The sequence below is a fragment of the Sinocyclocheilus anshuiensis genome, unplaced genomic scaffold (genome assembly GCF_001515605.1).
Source record: "Sinocyclocheilus anshuiensis isolate Anshui unplaced genomic scaffold, SAMN03320099.WGS_v1.1 scaffold875, whole genome shotgun sequence".
NCBI lineage: Eukaryota > Metazoa > Chordata > Actinopteri > Cypriniformes > Cyprinidae > Sinocyclocheilus > Sinocyclocheilus anshuiensis.
The window spans coordinates 179244-199621 of record NW_015542372.1 but is presented as its reverse complement, the minus strand read 5'-3'; the positions used below and the strand labels follow the sequence as shown (position 1 = coordinate 199621).

General features: G+C 37.1%; 1 pseudogene; it reads left to right on the top strand.

Moving 5' to 3' along the window:
- LOC107692247 (thyrotropin-releasing hormone-degrading ectoenzyme-like) overlaps positions 1-20378 on the top strand; it is a 122597-nt pseudogene that overhangs the window by 10212 nt on the left and 92007 nt on the right.

Below are 20378 nucleotides of genomic sequence, written 5' to 3'. Positions count from 1 at the left end.
CAGTGATGCTTTTGAAACGGGCAATGACTGTTCTTCTCATGGGATTTTTCATTGTTCCATTTGTACTGCCAGCTGGTTCTGTGTGACTTCTTGTTTCGTGCTCGTGTAGAGGTGAAGGAGTGTCAGTAGCAACTCAGTTCTTGCGTTTATTGATCCTAAAAGCATTTTAAGCCGTTTGTGGTTGTGCTTTGTCTAGAGAATTAGAGCACACACCACACACGTGGTGTTAAAGTGTGCATTTGTTGCTGTATTGATGTGTGTGCTACTCTATGTAGTTTTAAGTGTGAGTGTGCTTGTGCCGGACTGGCTCACATCAGACTCTCTCTGTGCCAGTGTTTCGCTCCATTGGGTTCCTCTCAGGTCTCTGCATTCATTTGAATATAGCCATCAATCTCTCTGGGCTTCTGTCTGTCTGTCACTCTCCTGCCCCGCCTGCTCACTTCCTCTATAAATGTGTGTTTGTGCATTTGCATGTAAGTGTGTATTTGAGTGTGCATGTAATATTTCATTACTCTCTTAAACGCTCTCTAGGAAGCATTTGCTCTGTTTGCTAATTGGGTTAAGACCGACCACCACACACAACATTTAAATAATTTACTTTCTGAATTACTTTCATTCTCATTTTCACCTCCTGGTAAATCCAGCGTAAGCCGTTAACTGTGTTTTGGAACATGGCAGTCAGTCTGCTAGTTTGCAGCAGCTAATGACCGTCTAGCATGTTCCAAAACACAGCGGTCAGCTTAAGCTGGATTTTCCAGCAGGGTTTTTTTTTTAGGACTTTAAAGCAAACTAAATCTGTAAATAAATCTTAAATATTTAGTGGTAGTGAGGAAAATGTAGCACTCTTGGTAATGCTAGTATATGTTCCCTTGTTAAAAAGAAGTGTGCTTATGCATGTGCACTTGTAGTGTGTTTAAAATCTTAAAAGTATTTGTAAAAAACCCTGTACTTGAAGATAATATATATTATGTAAGTATGTATTTAAAAAAGTACACTTTGTAATAATGTCAAATTAAAAGTGTTACTTTAAAGTACATTTTAAATCATCGTTTTAATAATCTTTTTTTTTTTCACGGTTTAAAGATGTATACTTATTTAGATACATACTACATATTAAAGCACATGAAAGTACTTACATTATTATAAGTAAATATAAAAGTTATTATAATTTTAGTTGCAGTGTATTTGATATGACTTTTAAAGTTAATATATTTTAAATGTGCTAAATTGCAACTTCATCATTACAAATGTACAACTGAACAATGTAAATACGTGACATACAAATTTTGGTAACACTTTATTTGAAGGTGTCCTTGTTACACATGCTACATGTACTTACTATTATAATAACAATTAATTATGCATAATTACATGCAAGTAACCCTAAGCCAGACCCTAATCCTAACCCAAACCATACAGTAAGTACATGTAGTTAATTAATATTACTCATTACTTAAATGTATAATTACACTGGAACAAGGACACCTTCAAATAAGTGTAACCCAAATTCCAATAGAATTGACATTAACATATATGTCAGTTTACCATGAATGCTTGTCCGTACATTCGGCAGTGCACTTTAACCGTATTTCAAAGACATAAAAAAAAATCATGAAATTTAATATAAAGATTCACTTATGTCCCACTTATAATTTAAATTACATTTATAATTTAAATTATAATACATTTTCATTTAATTGTAAAGAACATGCATTTGAGTGTATACAAATATTATATTTAGTTTGCAATATGTTATTTGAAACTATGCTAAAGTGTACTTCGTTTTCACAAGGGTTATCTTATGACATACTGGCTCAATAGTCTCTGGCCTTATGCTTCATACTGCTGGTATTCTGTGCAGGATATGTGATAACTTGTTTACATACGGTTTTATATCATGTGACCAACAGTCCACATCCATTTATATCACTAAAGTGAAATAGGAAGCCGCTAACAGACGCTCACATCCACACAGATGCAAGGCTGACGCCTTCACCTCCAGGTCAAGAAGCTGTCAATCAAAAACTCAGTAGCCAATGAGAACACACCACTACTAGCCCCACCCCCACGAGGGAATTGTGCCAGAATGGCGAACGAAAACTTCAGAAGTGTAAATGAAAACTTCAGAAGCATAAACGAAAACTTCAGAAGCACGAATGAAAACTTCAGAAGTGTTGATGTAAACTCTGGAAGCACATTTGTAAGTATAGATCAGGGAAAGAAAGAGGAGAAATCATTTAGCAAAACATGCAGTGTATTAACCTGTTAACCTGCACCCCCCATTTTGGGACTCACAGCTGAAAATGACCTACCTAACTTAACTGCACTCGCAAGTTAATCTCGAGTTATTTTATGTGATAGTTATATATATTCAATATATATATATATATACAAACAAAAAATATATAAATTTATTTTTTCCTCACATTCTTTCTTGTAGCAATTCCCTCTCAGTCAAACACCTGACTGAATGGCTCATTATGCAGCTCATTATGCAGGCCTTTGTCTTCTCAGGTGTGAATCACAGCATTATTCATGATCATTCACGCCTCCTCGCACATACCTTTTCTACACAAAATGTGTCTTAGAAATTTTAAATCAATATATTGTTTTCTGTGAGTGAGTAAACAAGATGATTTTCACATCATTCTGAAGCAAAAACTCTAGACTTCAAGATCCAGTTCTCAAAAGTCTTGTGAACAAATGTTCTGTATGTGTTTTATGGTCTTATTTCAGTGACTTTAAAATTTTTGTTTTTCACTAAGCACGCATAAACCTTGTTTTCTCAAAAACACAATCACGTACATACATGATGCTCACATATTATTGTAGCCCAGTTTGTGCTAATTATAGTGCTATTAAACTGTAGCCATTAAAATGTTTATAAGCAACTGAAAAAAGCACAAATTTCAAGGCATGTCAACACTTCTCCAAGGCCCCAAAACACCCTTGGACCCCAGAGGGTTAAAATTGTAACAGTTTCTGACTTCAGTGTGCTACACACACAATGTTGGTGTCTTTGGAAAGAAGACCCTTTGGGCTTTACTATCCATCATCCAGAGTTTATAATGCTCAAAAAGATAAAACGTTATAGACACTGAAGTGCCTTGAAAAAAATAAAATAATTATTTTTATTGTTTAATACATGAAATCAGTCCTGGAGCAATCCAGAAAAGTAATGGGTTGAAAGTCACATGTCTCATGAGTTTATATTTCAAATCTGAAGAAGATACCATGAAAAATGAGATTCCTGCAACCATTTTTTTTGAGACCCCCCCCCCCCCCCCCCCGCTTGAGGAAAAATATTTACCAAATGTATTGAACGGTTCTACAAACTTAGTCATTATACATACCACTGCATAGTTTTTCAAGTATAAAACAATAGACAGAATCTTAGACATCGCATAAGTGATTTATTTGAGCACTAAAAAAATACAATAAGAATACATTTTGAGTAATCAAAAGAAATAAGAAAAAAAAAAGAATGAACTATGTATGCCAAGTACATACTGTGATTGCTAGACATACAGCATTCACACTGATAGCTGTCATACAGTCAGTAATCACATGCTGATGGCCGGTCATACAGATGTTAATTATACAGATGGCCGGCCATACAGTCAATAATCACACTCTAATGGCCTTTCATATAGACCGCATTCACACTGATAGCTGTCATACAGACAGTAATCACACGCTGATGTGCGGTCATACAGATGGTAATCATGCAGATACAGCCACATTCCCCACAAAACACACACACATACAGTATATGAAAAATGTTGAAGAAGAAGAAGAAAAAAAAGAATTATTTGTGCAAAAAGCCGATCGCTAAGTTACGCCCCCAACAGATGACAGGTGCGTCACAGTGTGCGTCATGAGCCGTCACGAGCCGTCACGAGAGAGCGTCAGAATTCAAATAAACAATATTCCGCGTATCTTTGACTTTTTTTGTGTGAATGGTCTCATTCTGTTTGTGACATTGTATGCTACAAAACCATGTTGATTTTTACTACCAAGATGCAGTTTTTTGAGCACAAGTTATTCCATAACGGATACAAACAACAACTGTCCCCGAAGAAATGAGACCATCCATATTCCAACGTTATTGCTTCGTTGGAGTAAAAGTGCTCTATTGGATGTTGTTCAGTGGACCCTTACCTTTCTAACTAAACCGGGATTTACAGCTGTGGATGCGTTTATGACTTGTTATTAGGATGAATCTGGTACGTACTGCGTTTTGATTATGAATGTTTTGATGTGTACTGCTTACACAAATTTAGCAAATACATTCTTTATAAGCTTTCCATTGAAAAACAGCGATCTATCGTCGATGCTTGAGGCTTAGACCTTTAGAATGATATATAGTTTGTCAAGATTAATTATGTCCCTTTTCATTTAATCTATTCGTAAACATTGACACGTGCAAACAAAGAGTGTTCAGTGCGCCGGCGTCCAGGGTTAACAGGTTAAAAACGAAGTCATTTTAGTCAGATTTTGCCAGTCATTTTTTTTTTTCACTTTCAAAGACATTTTATTCAGTTTCAATTTATATTTTCATTAGTTTCTTGAAAAGTTACGTACATTTTTTATTGGCACAAAAGTAATTCCATACTCGTGCCACTAATGAGTCTTTTTCATTACTGCTGCTCTACACTCTAAAAAATGCTGGGTTGTTTCAACCCAACTTTGGGTCAAATATGGACTAACCCAACTTTTGGGTTAAAACTTTAATTAAAAAATGTAACCCAACAGCTGGGTTAGTCCATATTTGACCCAACGTTGGGTTGAAACAACCCAGCATTTTTTAGAGTGTACTGATTGACATCCCGCTGGATCTTTTCACAGAATCTTTTCAAACATGCCAAACCCTTTAATGAGGCTGGAGATTTTCACAACCTTCATTTTGTCACGTGCTAAAAAGATGATCACGCCTGGCTGTTAAAATGTCATGTCAAGGATGCTGCTTGTGCAAAGAAACTGTCTGGTTTCAAACTGAGTCAGTGATCTTAAGATACTTTTGACACGTTTGTCGTAATGTTGCATGTCACTGCTACACTGAGGGGTGAGGTGGTTCAGTGTGAAGTGTGGCTTCATATGAGAAATGATGTAATGTATGCATCTGTTACGTAAAGGCATCATCTGTGTATTGAGTGTTGGAGCAGTTGCAGCCCCTCTGGTCTCAAAACAGGGACATTCTGTTATTCTGCTCATGCAAAAGAGTAAAATACAGAGAAATGAAATCAGAGTATACGGGTTAAGGGCAGAGCATCCGTTACATAAAGGCATCGTCTGTGTATTGAGTGTTGGAGCAGTTGCAGCCCCTCTGGTCTCAAAACAGGGACATTCTGTTATTCTGCTCATGCAAAAGAGTAAAATACAGAGAAATGAAATCAGAGTATACGGGTTAAGGGCAGATCGCATCTTAAGTCCTTGAAACACCTCACACAGATGTTTTAAAAGCTTGTTACAGGAGTTGAAAGCATTTCATCACACTCTGGTTCTTAAGGTTTATTCGACCTGAGAGATTTCAAGTCATTTGCTTTGCTACTTCTTTGACTTAAAGTTATTTGTATCCATGGCTCTTGGCATGTGATCCGTCGCTAATGGGATAACGATTTCTCTCAGATTGAGAAACGACGGCACAAAACACAACACGACTCATTCATCAAAGCGAGCCATTGTTCACCCGTGGAATCTGAAGCAGAGTCCAATTAGAGCAACTTAATCAGATTACTGATTAACATCTACTGTGACTGACAAATGAGAGACAGAACCACCAAACACGTTCTCTCTTTCTCTGTTCCTCTCTTTCATTCTCTCTCTCTCTCTCTCTCTCTCTCTCTCTCTCACAGGATGAAAAAGTAATGACAAGAAAGAGATTCAAGAAATGATGTAAACCAGAGGAGAAAATGGACTTTGTTGGCGGGTAGCAGTTAATACATTTGTATGATGATCAGTAATCGGTTTCATGCTTTTGACGCAAAAGCTTCCAGAAAAGTCACATGCAGAATGATAATAATATGAATGAAAGTCCATGAAGAATCAGAGCGGAGTGTGTTTTCTGCAGCTGCTCTATTAATATTACATGAGTTTTGCTTTGCATTTCAATATGAGTTAGAAGCCTTCATCATCTAGAACAATGAGAGCAGTTGTTATTGAAAAACGCAAGTGTGAGAGTATGTCATTAAATCTGTTCTAAAGTTTGGTGAGAAGTCTGCTCACATTTTCAGACATGATAGACACATTCCCGAAGCCTGAGGAATGTTGACTATAAATTATTTAATAATAATAATAATAAATTTATTTATAGGTATTTGTGTTGTCGTTTTATTTTTAGATTTTATCAACATTAATATCAAATTATTCTCCTACATGTCATTTTTTTGACATAATTATATGTATCCTTCACAAAAAAAAACAAAAAAACAAAAACAAATCCTAAAATACATTGGGACATGCTCAGTGAAAGTGTTATTTTAGTATAATTTAGTAAAATTTTGACTGTGAATTTACTTACTACTCAAATTAAAATGGACTATTTTTTGTCAATACGTATGTATTTTTAATGCTTGCTAGTGCATCATGTCTTTAGCAGCATGCTAATGTCAAACTCTGCTGGAATGAATGGGCTCTCGTGTCTCTCGTGTGATTCTCATGAGTACAGTGCAGTATGAAGAGTGAACCAACATTTCCACAATGTTGCAATATGTTCTCATTTTTCTCACTTGTCATTTCTTGCGTTGATTTCTTCGGTCTTCATTTTCTGCTTTCAGAGCTGCAGTACAGAGCAGCAGTGCGCCTGTGTTCAAGGAAACACAATGACCGTTAGTGTGTTTAATCACAGCTGTGTGTGTGTTTTCGGCCTGCTTGAGGAATGATGAAAGCTGGAGCCGGGTTTCACTCTTTCTGCTGAGTCGAGGTCTTGCTTTGTTTTAAAGCTGAAAGCGATGTCACAGACCTCGTGTCTCTTCATCTCTCAGCCTCTTTCTGAAATCTACAGCCCTCTGGTCTCTATCGATTCTGCCCATCATTTCAGCTCGCCTCCTGCTGAGACTCAAACCTGAAGCTGAAGCAAAGATGGAGATTCAGAACAGCAAGGAGGAACTCTGCTGTTTCCTTTAAAAAGATTAAAAAGGAAGTTTGCTGATGGTTGAGGGATCCAGACATCAGATCATACTGAAAAAAATCCAGCAGGGGAACACGGCTGTGATGTTTCTGGCAGCTTGTGATGGCAGTTGAGTTTGGTGTCCCGTGTAATCTTTTCCCCAAGTGTGAGCGTCTTTCCCATAATCCTCAGCTACGACTAGGACTGTTATATTCTGGCCGTACTGCAGGTGTGCTGAAGCTGCTAATCAGTTCCTTTCTGACACATCTGTATCTCTATCGCCTTCAAAGTGGATCAAGATCAAATTCTTATCCTCCTGAATAAGAATCCAAATTCTTATCCTTATCTTATCCTCCATAGGCCCAGCATGAGTTTTCATGCTAGTTCAGACCAGTTTATGCTGGTTAGTGTTGGTCAATTGCTGTCCATAATGTTCACCAGCTAAATTGGTAAAGTTGTTTAACCAGTCAAATTCTTGCTGGCTAAACAAGTTGATATAAGTCTTAATTGTTACACCAGCATCTAAAATATGACATATGTTTGGTGGCATATAGTTAGGCTTTTCACACTAATTAAAAAGTACTTTTTTTTTATTATTATTATTATTTTTTTTACAAATGTACCATGGCATTCTTTGAAGCACGAATGGTATTTTGATGCCAGTGACCTTTTGTGAAGGACCTTCATCTTGCAACTTAAAGGCAGTCCTAATATATAAAAAACAGTTCATACCGTGTAAGCATAACATTAAAAAGTCATGTTGTTTACAAAACTAAATAATTTTTTATTAAATTATAAGAAATGTAATAAATGTGTTTTTTTTTATTAAAAATACATTAAATTAGCATATTGCCATTCTTGTACTAAAGTAAAAGGAAATTATTAAAATATTATCTGGACAATATCACAATAGTGCATTTATTTTTGAAATATAAAGATTAAAAACATACTGTATACAAACTATACGTTGCAAGGATGGAAAGATTACCACTTTTTGGAAAGCAAAACTATATGCAGAATTTTTATTTCCTACTGTTAAAAATGATGGCGGTCAATAGAATAAAATAACCTACCCAGACTCATTGGACGTACGTGCCTCTACCTACGTTTCTGCAAAACAAGGCTTAATAACACTTTTTTCCCTGTTGATTTCCCCCTAGTGGCCATGGACACCAGTTTGAAAACCCTGGTATATGGTAATACTTCAGTACCATGATAAATATGATGAACAGAAGTACTATGGTACTATACCATGGTGGTATTATCACCTGTTTCTGGTATCAATGTTCATAGTACCACCACAAAAATTTCAGGAAAAGAAGGAGGGAATAAAATGAGATGTATTGACTTCACACTGAAGAGCAAACATCCTACTGAGTGTGTGTTAATGATATTGACCTCACCGCTAAACACAAATAAATGAGTCTCACGCTGTCAGGGCTCAGGGTTCTATCGTCACTCCAGACTTCTGCTGTTGTAAACAGTTTTACTTTGGGTGTGTGGTGGTTAAAGTGTTTGAAGTTTAGTTTCACTCACTTTTGTGTTTGATTGCAGTATCCCGTCTTCATTCCCATTACAGGCTTTAATTCAGCCTCAGTTTGTGCCCTAGATCAGAGTCATTTGTCTGAGAAAGTAACGCTGTCACTGGTTTAGTCAGAGTTGCGCTGGAGCCTCATTCATCACCTGTGAGGTGGCGGGTGGCTCGTGCTAATTGGACGTTTAGGATCAACTGTAAAGAGAAAGAGCGAAAAAATAAATACAGAGAGCTGTGCCCTTTATAAATCCTTCATTTATCCATCAGATTCGCATCTACCCATCATAGTGGGAGGCTGTAGTTTAATGGGCATCTGCCAGTTTATTCTGATTTATGAAGCTCTATGGAAATGATGGAAGATGATGGTATTTAAGTATTTATGGCCTCTTTAAATGGTTTTAAGGATAAAGCCCCTCAGACGGACAGTGATGCTGCTGAAGAGGGATTTGTGAGAAGAGCAAAGTGAAAAACTCAAGAATCCTTCAGCTCACAACTAGCAGAAGTGTCTGATTTTATAATGCGGATTAGATCTGGACAAACTGGCTCCCAGAGGACTGTTCAATAAAGTGTGATGTAATCCTATAATTGGATTGATTATGACAGAGAGGAGACGGACTGTCCGGCTGCCAGGCGAAATGTCTAGCTGGCCGTCACACTGTAGGAGCACGCAAGCACAAAACACACAGATAAAGGCTACTGTTCTCACAAAGGCACCCAACTAGATGTAGATTAATCTAATAATTCAATCTGTTGAATTTGACCAGCATTCTTCTTTAGAGTAATTAAATAAAAGAAATGCAAAAGTGAAGTTACCATTTTTCAGTTTGATGAGTCAGTGATAAACAAGAGTGTCTACAATACAGAAAAGGACGATTTTTAAAAAATCTAGTTTAAACCCATCTGGTTAATGTGGTGAATTCTTGTCATCAACCATATTTCAAGTAATGCACAATTAAGATGTTTGACTGAATGTGTCCACCCTTTTTTGGGTAATTTTGTAATGATTCACTCCAGTGATTTTTTCACACAAAATGATATATGTCATCTTTTGCTGATATCAGCTGAAACTGATTGGCAGATTGAATATGTATTGAAGGACACATGCTCCGCTTCTAAGATCCAGAGTTTCAGACGTGTTGATGTGAGTTTGATGCGGCTGTATTGTATGGTGCTTTAGAGATTAACCAGATCAGAAGCTTTTAATTAGTCTGGGTTTGAGGGTAATTATCGCACTCATCTCAATCTCTGTTCATTGTCTAAAGTTTCTCCTTGAGATCTGAGGTGGGTTGGAGTCTGGAGTGATGTTACTGATTTCAATCACATCTGATTTACTGCAAACATGCCATGACATGAGAGTTTGAGCAATAACATAATCAGCTCTACTGTCTCGTCTGGACTGGTTTTATTTGCCCACTGATTAAAACTTCATGAAAGCTCACATTCTTCAAACAAGCAATATTTAGGTGGACATGTTCAATTGAGAGAGCATTTAGTGAAGGATTTTCTGGCGCAAAGCACTTTTTCTGTTTAACAAGATTCCTCTCCACAGAGTTTGTTCCTCGGGCTTTTTTCCTCAGGGTGTGTTTGGTCAATTCTTTTATAAACTGATTAAAAAATAGCAGTTTCTCTTACAACAGTCTCTTTCTGCACAGTATATGTAAGTCACCTTCAGTTTTATTGATCTTACACTTTCTGCTTTAGTAGGGTTTTCATCTTCCTTACTTAAATATCCTGTATTTTAGACTGAACTCCCAGAACTTTGATTCTAGTTTAGTGTGACAGATCGCTTGATTAGATGTTGGTTTATGCTGAACATATTGTTTTATTCAGGCTGTAAGGGGCATCATGATTGATGCTTTTGTGCTAGTTTAGATCTGGGATGCACGAGTAGAAATGAATAGAGAAGCATGAGTTTGAATCAAATGGGTCTTAATAATTCAAACCTATTAATGTGTGTGTGTGTGTATATATTTATTTTTGTATACTGTAGATGTATATGTATATACAGTATATATATATATATATATTATTTTCATTGTGACAGCATTTTTCATTGTGACAACAAGTGGAGTTCAGTGCAAAAATAAATGACTACAGTAATGTACTTTTATGACCCTTAAGTATCAAACATATTCATCCACAGAGTTCACTGTGTGAAATGTGGGTTAATGAAATACACAGAAAAACGAACATAAACAAACAAAAATAGATGTGACTTGAAGTTGTGTCCTTGCCATCAACCCTGTGCATGTGTGGGTGTTTTGCGGGAACATTTGCCTGGATACAAAGCGCTGCATGCATGTGTAATTAAGAGTGTTTATTTTGTGTGTACATGTGTATGCATGTGTTTGAGCAGTGCGTGTGTGTGTGTGCATATGAGCAGAATCAATGGGGTAAATCCCACATCAGCATCAGTCAGTCCGGCCTCATCTGTTGCTGTGTGGTAATGTAACAGCGTCCAGGGAGCTGCGGACTGCCATCGGAAGAAAAAGAAAGAGACAATAGTGCCGGATCATGAATGATGGAGGGGTAAAGAGCAGGAATGTTTGGAGCTGAATCAGGAACGGATGGGTGGATGGGGTGAAAGAGCTCTGGTCCAGTGAGCGAGGAAGACAGCTTTGGCTTTATGGCTTTAATTGTCTCGACCCCAAGAGGGCAAATGGCCGGCTGGGCTGGAAGGCCTTGACCAATCACAGCGCTCTGTCAGCCAGTGGCTGCGACCTGAGGCTACAGTGGCCAAATCTATAACACACTGCTATAAAAAGCACATCACACACACTGAACACTGACAAAACAATGAGAGACCACACGGACACTCCTCCTGATGACCACACCATCATCCTCCCATTTCTTACTCAAAAGAGACAGGGACTGATAAGACAAGGTTCAGCATACTGTACTGTTAAAAGCATAAAACTGTGATCCACTAAAATTAAGGTTTGATTTGAATTAAATGCTTTGAAGTGCTAATGAGACACTTAAGAGAAAGATTTGAAGGGGAATTCGTGTCTAATTGGCTGTGTGGTTGGACTGATTTTTTCTTTTCTTTTTTTCCACAAAATATTTTAACATTACTTTGCAAGAATATTTAATGTAAAAAAAACACACTTTAGTAATAAATTTGAATTGATTTTGAAACTGTTTAATAACTTATTATTAATTAAACAATCCATTATATTAATTTATAAATTAAAAAAATTGTATTTAGTATTATGACAATTAAAAAACATTTACATGTTGCATTTATTAAATTATATATAACACTCAAAAATGTTTTCAAGCATTATGAACAGGTTTTTATACATTACCAAGTTTCAAAAGTTTGGGGTTAGTAAGATTTAAAAAAAAAAATTTTTTTTTAAAGAAATTAATACTTTTAGTTACGAAAAAGAAATTAATAAGAAATAAATGAATACTTTTAAGGACACATTAAATTGATCAAAAATAACAGTAAAGACATTTATAATGTTACAAAAGACTCCTATTTCAAATAACTGCTGTTGTTTTGAACTTTCAATTGATCAATGAGTAAATGGATTCTGAAAATTCAGCTTTGCTATGACAAGAATAAATTAAATTGTAAAATATATTAACATAGAAAATGGTTATTTTAAATTGTAATAATATTTACAATTTTTGATCATATAAATGCAGCCTTGGTGAGCATAAGAGCTTAGGCAATATTTGGGAATCCTTGACATCCAAAAGTTTAAATAAAGAAAAAAAAGCTCTTTTGTTGCTCTTTTCCTAATAGAAAGTTGTAAAGTTAGAGCTTCTAACGGTGAATATCACTTAAAAGACGCATCAACAGCATGTTATCTATGATTCATAAGAATCTGTCACAATGACTACAGCTCAGCACATTAAACTCTTAACAGCCTATGAATAATTAGTCCTTTAGCGTGTGTTTTGTGATTTATACACCAAAGCGCTCATTGATTTCACTCATCAAGAAGCAATCACGGCCAGTCTAAGCGTAAAATGATGAATCCAAGGTTTAGTAATGTACAGAAAATGAAGTCCATTATTACATAATCCCATCACAATATCATTGACACTACAAGCTGAGATCTGCGAGTATTTGAAACCTGTTGAGTTCAAATTATTCTGCTTAAAAACAAAAAAGGGTGTAATGACCTTAAGGGCTGGAGCGTCAACACATATTTGTTGAGAGTGCTCAGCAAATAATGAGGCTGGTTAGATTCTAGACTAATTATATTAATAATTTCAAATGTCATGTGATATTAGAACAACTGTTCTGCAGGAAGTCAAAATAAACTGCTGCGCTGCTGCACCGAAATTAGTTCACGAAGAGTCGTGATTTTATAAATGCTCAAAAATACCCCAGAAACTGTGATAAAAATAGATGTAACTGAACACTTCTGCAGATCAAAGCACAAACTGAACTGACAATTTAGTTACACGTGCGTGTGTGTGGAAAATACCATTTGAAGATGTGTTACTAGAACCCTGAAGGGGATTTTTCTTCTAATTTAAAATAGATTGTTTTGAGAAGCTGAACAATAGTGTGTTGAAATTTGTCTTTATTAGTCACTTTACTTTTTATGCAATAACAATTATTCAATCCAATGAATCAGAAATTGAGCATCACTTATTATTGGCTTCAGTTCTATGAACACACAAACACTGAAGTGGTCAACAGTTGACTCTGAACTGGTTTCCCAAATTGTTGTTGACTAAAAAACTTTTTTTTTTTGTCCCAACCAATCAATTCACATGCGTTGTTGCGGTGGGTTGTTTCTCTTTGAGGGTTTTCTGTTGTGACTGTAATAAGCTATTTCATACTCGCTTAGCTTTGCTGATGCCTTGGCCTAGAAATATTATTATCATCCTATCATCCTGAGATCAAATTAAGTATCTGTAAATTATAATTCTCTCTAATGGGACTATATATCTGTCTCACCTATTTTTCTCTGTCTGTCTCTCTCTGTCTCATAAATTGACTCAGAGAGCTGTGACTTTATTCTAGAGTTAATTGCAAGTTTTGTGTTAATTCTGTCTCAGTTTCTCAGAGCACCGTGATCTCTGTCCATGTCCTCACTGACCTTTTCCCCTAAAATTAAACCTGTCAGTTAGTAGCCATCAAATTCACACCTCCTTCTGTCAGTCAGATCACAGAATTGAATGACCCGACTGCAGCTGTATTCAATCAAAGTGAAGGTTTTATATTTTTCAAAAATTATGTATTGTTGGTGATTGTTAAGGCATCTGGAACAACACATTAAAATAACAACATTAAAAATCAACTTAGCAACCACATATCAATGCCCACAAATCAACCCTAGAGTCACGGTAATGAATTTTGCAAGCTCTACTAATTTTTTCTTTGTAAAATGTAAAAATATGTATATATATATATATATATATATATATATCAGTATTTCTTCAACTATATGGCCTTATATAGAACTTTATAAAGTAAACTCCCTTTAAAAACATTACACACTCTCTAGTTAACTACTACTGCTCATTTATCAATTAACAATGTCCAACTGTGTATATACATACATCACAGGAGAGAATTCCCATCACAGTACCATTGCCACCAAATCCCAAAATGTGTTGTGCTGAACAGCGTTCTGTGATGGAAATTACATTTTTAACATTTTTGGAATAAAATAGCCAACTTCTTTGTCTTGCCAAGGCTAATTTCAGTGCTAGCATTTTATGTATTCTAAATACACACAAATAATGTTTTCACACTTTTTGCTTAATTTGGCAAAATTAGTTTGATTGGAAAAGATGCATAATAAAAATGTTCTGCTCACAAGTGATGTTTAACGTAGTTTTTACTTGTTTCTTCACACGTTACATGTCATATTTCATGTCAAGCTCTTCATGGACACTAATATCTCCTTGCTAAAGCGATACATTAACTTTAGGGTGAAATTAAGACATGATAAAATGTTTCCAAGACCGTTTAATGTAACAGAGATAGAAAATGTGTTAGTCTTAATAAAAATCAAGAACTGGGATATAAAAATGCCAGAAGTTGAAGAAACACCCCTTAACCAACTTCATTTCATTAGTGTTGCATTAGTATTTTATTAAAGCGTGCGGCCCATGTTTCCCAGTAGCCCGATTATTACCGAAACACCCATGAGCAGATCAAACCGGCTTCTTTCTTCATCGCTGTCTCTCTGTGTTTGATCGCATGTCTCCACCATCTGCGAGACTCTCGTCCATATGTTTCTCTGTCTCACTTTTGCCTCTCTTCCTTCTCCTTGTCCCATTTCCACATTTGCATGTTCCTCTCAAGCGCTCTTGTCCTTCTCTCTCTCTCAAGTGCTCCTCTTCTCTTCCCTCTTCCTTCTTTCTGAATCAGCTCTTTGTGTTTTTCATGTCCACCCTCTTTGTCAAGTCCTCTTGTCTTTGTGAGCGATGTGACCTGGCCTCTGTTCTCTGAGGAGAGTGGCTGTTGAGTTACAGAGCAGAAAGTTTTGTGGGCTTCACTGTGGATTTCTCTGCCTGTCAGTTTCCAGACTCAGGGTCACTGAGGGTCTCCGGGGGTCGACGGGGTCAGCGCTCCGTCTCGCTCCCGTGACTTTTGACAGCTCTGCTGAGGTTAGCGCACATAAACGCTGTAGTTCAGCATGTTTAGGCTTGTGTCTTGTCTTCACTTTAAGACAAAGACACTGATTCAAAGGAAACTCTCGTCCCTGCATATGTGTGTGTGTCGCCTGACCTCTTTCATGGTTGAAGAGTTGTTCGTGTTTTCCTCAACTATAATAGACCTCTCCAGATTGCTCTTCACTCCAATACGTTCGCTGAAAACAGGCTTCTGTCTCAACCTGGCAATGGCTTTCGTCTATTTGCCACTCCTTCCCCTCCTCACTCAGCTTCTCAAGATCTTCAGCAAATATTTATCCTCTGACTCTGAGAAGGTTTCACTTCTGTCTTTATGAGTTGAGGCGCTGAGTCATCTGAGATCATTAAATTAACGTCTGTCAGATCAAACTAGGTCTGTATGCTTGTGTCATATTTTCGTTATTAGTGGGTATGTTGGGATGGTGAAAAGCTGCTTTGGTTTTTGTTGCTTACAGTGACTCAAATCACCAAAATTACCAACTACCTGATGCCACCATTTGTTGTTTTCCCTGTTGAAAGATCTAGTTAAAATGGTGGAAACTGGTTTCTCGGTTTAGATGGTTGATTAGCTAGTTATTGAACCTGGTTTTGACCTGACAGGCCATCTAGTTTAAGCTGAGAACTGGTAAACCACAGCCAAAAAACAGTTTGACTAACATCAATGTTTTGTTTAGAATCTAGATATAGAATATTCACTCTCTCATCTCAAACCTAATTACGGTAAATGAGTTCTTTCAAGCTGACAGTGACCCCAAAATGCAAACCTTGTCATCATTTATTCACCTTGTCATTCCAAAACCAACTTTCTTCCTTGGAACATAAAGAGGATTTTGCGAAATGTCTCAGTTTATTTGTCAATACAGTGGAAGTCAATGGAAACTTTTTGGTTACCAGCATTCTTCAAAATATTATCTTTCGTGTTTATGCAGAAGAAAGTAAGTCGTAGGTTTCTTGTGACATGAGGGTGTGTACTGTATATGATGACAACATTTTCATATTTGGTGAACTAGCCCTTTAAGCAATACTTGGCAGGTGTGGCCTAATGTTTAGAGAGTCAGACTTGTAACCCAAAGGTTGTGGGTTTGAGTCTAGGTACCGGCAGGGATTGTAGGTGGGGGGCAGTGAATGACCAGCGCTCTCTTCCACCCTCAATACCACTACTGAGGTGAAACCCTTGAGCAAGGCACCGAACCCCCCTCTGCTCCCCAGGCGCCGCAGCAAAAATGGCTGCCCACTACTCCGGGTGTGTGTGTGTGTGTGTGTTCACTACTCACTGCTGTGTGTGTGCACTTGGATGGAATAAATGCAGAGCACAGATTCAGAGTATGGGACACCATATGTCTTACACGTCACGTCACATCACTTTAACTTTGTCTTCTTGTCATAGTGAAATAAACATTAAGTGAAATACTGGTATTTATCCCTATGTTTTTGATTCAGAATTTAATGTAAATATCTGTATTTACTTTAGATTTTATCATCCAAATTGAGTTCCTCATTGTTTTTGTCCTGGGTGAATAGGATACTGCTTCTATGCACTACATAAATTCTATACTCTTACAATTTTATTAAATAAATATTGATTCCCATCGCTTCAAGTTGCTTCTTATTTGTTTGTAACAGAGCAGCGTGACTGCAGTTAAACTACTGTAGATCATGATAAGTTTATAGCCTGATAAAGCTCAGTTCATCACACAAAAAACACTTTAATAAAGATCAACTTGTAAATTGAGCTTTCTGCTTGATTTTATGTGCTAGATTTGGTACTTCAGACTAACAGCAGGTCGATGTCAAAGTCATTCAGTGAGAATCGTGACATTGGAGTCGCTCTAGAAGTCAAACAGCTAAAACAGCTTCTTTCCCTCAAAGCGCTCATACATATTTAACAAAAGCCTGAATTTCACCAGCTTGACTTACACTGAACCCGCCAGTTTTTGTCCTTTTTCCTTTCTTTGCTTTCTCTTTTTGCTAAATTTTACGCTACTTTCCCTGCTCGCTCTGTCAGCAGCCTTCTGGACCCACAATCCCTCACGGCCTGAAAGTGCTCAAGCATGATGGGTGCACAGGTGCTCTGTGATGCATCCATTCATCTATCCTCTCTCTTTTTACATATATCTCTCTCCCTTTTTCATTTGTTCTTTCTGAAACCCTGTTTTTTTCACTCTTGTTCTATTTTAGTCAGATGGCATCAATCTGTTCACATTGCTGAAGTGTTTTAACTCGTCTATATGTTCACACAGAGCAAATTCTCTTTTTGAAATGTTTTAGTTTGAAACATGCGCTTTTTTCATTGCTTGACACACGGTTGATGTGTTTTTAGTGCTGAGTCGAGTCGAGGACCTTTGAGGCAGATAATTATCTTTTTTTTTCTCAGATTCTGCAAAAACACAGCTTAAGTTAAATGGTGATAGTCTGTCTTTGTCAAAGTGTCGGTGAGTTTGTCGCAGCACAGCTCTGTAGATTGATCCCCTTCCTGTCAATGTGAAGTCAGTGAGGAGCTGTTGCAATGTGCCGCTAAAAGCAAACAGATTTCTGCTGATGACAGAATGACACATCTAAACAAGAGAAAGAAAAGTGTTTCAAACCTACAGCTTGGGACAGGCAGAGATGGCGTTTGTTCATTCTGTCACAGTCTCAGTCATTTATGTATATGTGTAGCACTTATATAAGGCAGTTTTCACACTTGTTTCGATTTCTTCAATCTCTTTTCACTTTGTATTACTTGGTTTGAACTGCAGTATGTTTGCGTCATCAATGGCAATGTCGCAGTGAGTGCTAGCATGAGCTGTTTAGCATGTGTAGCTCAGGAGCAACTCAGGCATTAAAGATGCCAAAACTGGAAAGTGTGCACTAATTTTTTACAGTGTCCTTTTTGTTTTACTACCAAAATTTAACACACACAGAATGACAATTGCATCAGTCTCCCGCAGAGGTTCAAGAGATGTGAAGAATGTGGCAATTTCTGCAGAGAAAAGCAGTAATGAATTCAACTACATTTGCATTTCCTGAAGGAAATACCAGAGTTTGCAAAGCAACAAAAGAATAGTATTAAAGTTCCCCGATTATGCCGTTTTTAAGGTTCCTGATATTGTTTTGGAGTCTCCTACAGTAGGTTTACATGCATGCAAGGTCAAAAAATGGTTTCGTTTTCACAAAATGCTTTTAATATCACCTAATATTCCAAAGATTCTCAAACGATTCTTTCGAAGCAGTTCTAAGATTCAGTCTCTCTAAACCCCTCCTTTCTGTGAGCCTACTCTGCTCTGATTGGTTAGATGCTTCAGTGTTTGAGGGCAGATCAAGTTGTTCGTGGCCGGCCAACGAAGAACATAGGTGGGCATTATGCAAATGTGTTACCCCGTGATGTGTAGCCTCCCGGAATTGGGATTCGAATTACTGAAAACTCGTTTAGGCTGTTCAGAGTCGATTCTTTCTTTTAGGAGACAGTAACTTTATTTATTGTGCACTTTCGGCTTTACAACTTTGCAGATTGTTTAAATTCACATACAGCTACATTACACACTGCATGATAGGCAATATTCGAAATAGCATAATAGGGGCACTTTAAATGGATAGTTAACTCAAAAATGAAAATTGTCTTCATTTACTTAACCTTATGTCAATCCAAACCTGTATGACTTACTTTCTTCTGTTCAGCATAAAAGAAGATATTGTGAGGAGATCTTAGTCTAGTTTAGTTTATTGATTTATAAAACACATTTAAAAGAACATATGTTGAAACCAAAGTGCTGTACAAGAAATATACAACAGAATTAAAACAAAATTAAAGACTAGACAATATACAAAACACAACGAGATGGACAAATGAAAAATGTATACTCTCAGGAAGAATTAAAACACAAAGAAAAAATAGGTCTTCAAAGAGGATTTGAACACAGAAAGAGAAGGAGCAAATCTAATATAGAGAGGAAGACTATTCTAGAGCCTATAGGAGCAGCCACTAAGAAATCCCAATCACCTTTAGCTTTAAAACAAGAACGAGGAATTGAGAGTAGAAATTGACTAGATGATCGAAAGGGTCTTGAAGCAGTATATGGGGTGAGAAGATCACAAATGTACTGAGGTGCAAGTCCATGCAAAGCAAAATAAAGAGCAAAATTTTAAAATCAACACGGAACTTAAATGGTAACCAGTGAAGACAGGTGAACAGGTGTAATGTGCTCACATTTTCTACTGCTGGTCAGTAATCTGGCTGCCACATTTTGTACCATCTGCAAGCAATCTAAAGCTGATTTAGGCAAATCCAGATAGAGCAAATTACAGTAGTTCAACCTTGATGTTATGACAGCATGAATAACAGTTTCGAGGTCATTCTTAGAAAACATTATCTTGAGCTAATCTGTTTATCAAAACACAAAGGGGGGGCTGGGGGATTGACACAGTTATGCACATTATAAGAGAGGGGACCAAGTTGATTGACAATGTCAGAGGTCAGAATTGATGGGCCAAAGATGATTATTTCAGTTTTGTCATTGTTTAGCTGTAAAACAATCAACCGTGTCCTCCCAGCATTTTTTGTTACGCAGACACTCAGACTAACTGGACATAGAACAGCTGTTATCTTTAACAGGAAGATAAAGCTGAGTGTCGTTGGCGTAGAAATGTTAAGTTGTGTCTCTGAACGATATGACCTAGAGGAAGCATATATATTGCAAAAAGAAGAGGCCCCAAAAGGGAACCCTGCGGAACACCATAAGAGAAAATGAAAGCGAAGTGACCCATACTCTGAATTTGTGCTCTGCATTTAACCCATCCAAGCACGCACAGTAGTGAACACACACACACGGAGCAGTGGGTAGCCATATTGCTGTAGCACCCATGGAGCAGTTGGGGGTTCTGTGCCTTGCTAAAGGGTCTCACCTCAGTTGTGGTATTGAGGGTGGAAGAGAGTACTGGTTATTCACTCCCCCCAACGACTATTCCTGCCAGACCTGAAACTCAAACCCACAACCTTCGGATTACAAGTCCAACTCTCTAACCATCAGGCCATGACTGCCCAACAACTTGGGCACAAAATGAGAATCATTCCCCTACATTAACAGAAAACACATTGGTCTGGTTACCAACATTCTTCAAAATATGAAGGTGACAGAATTGATAGAATTT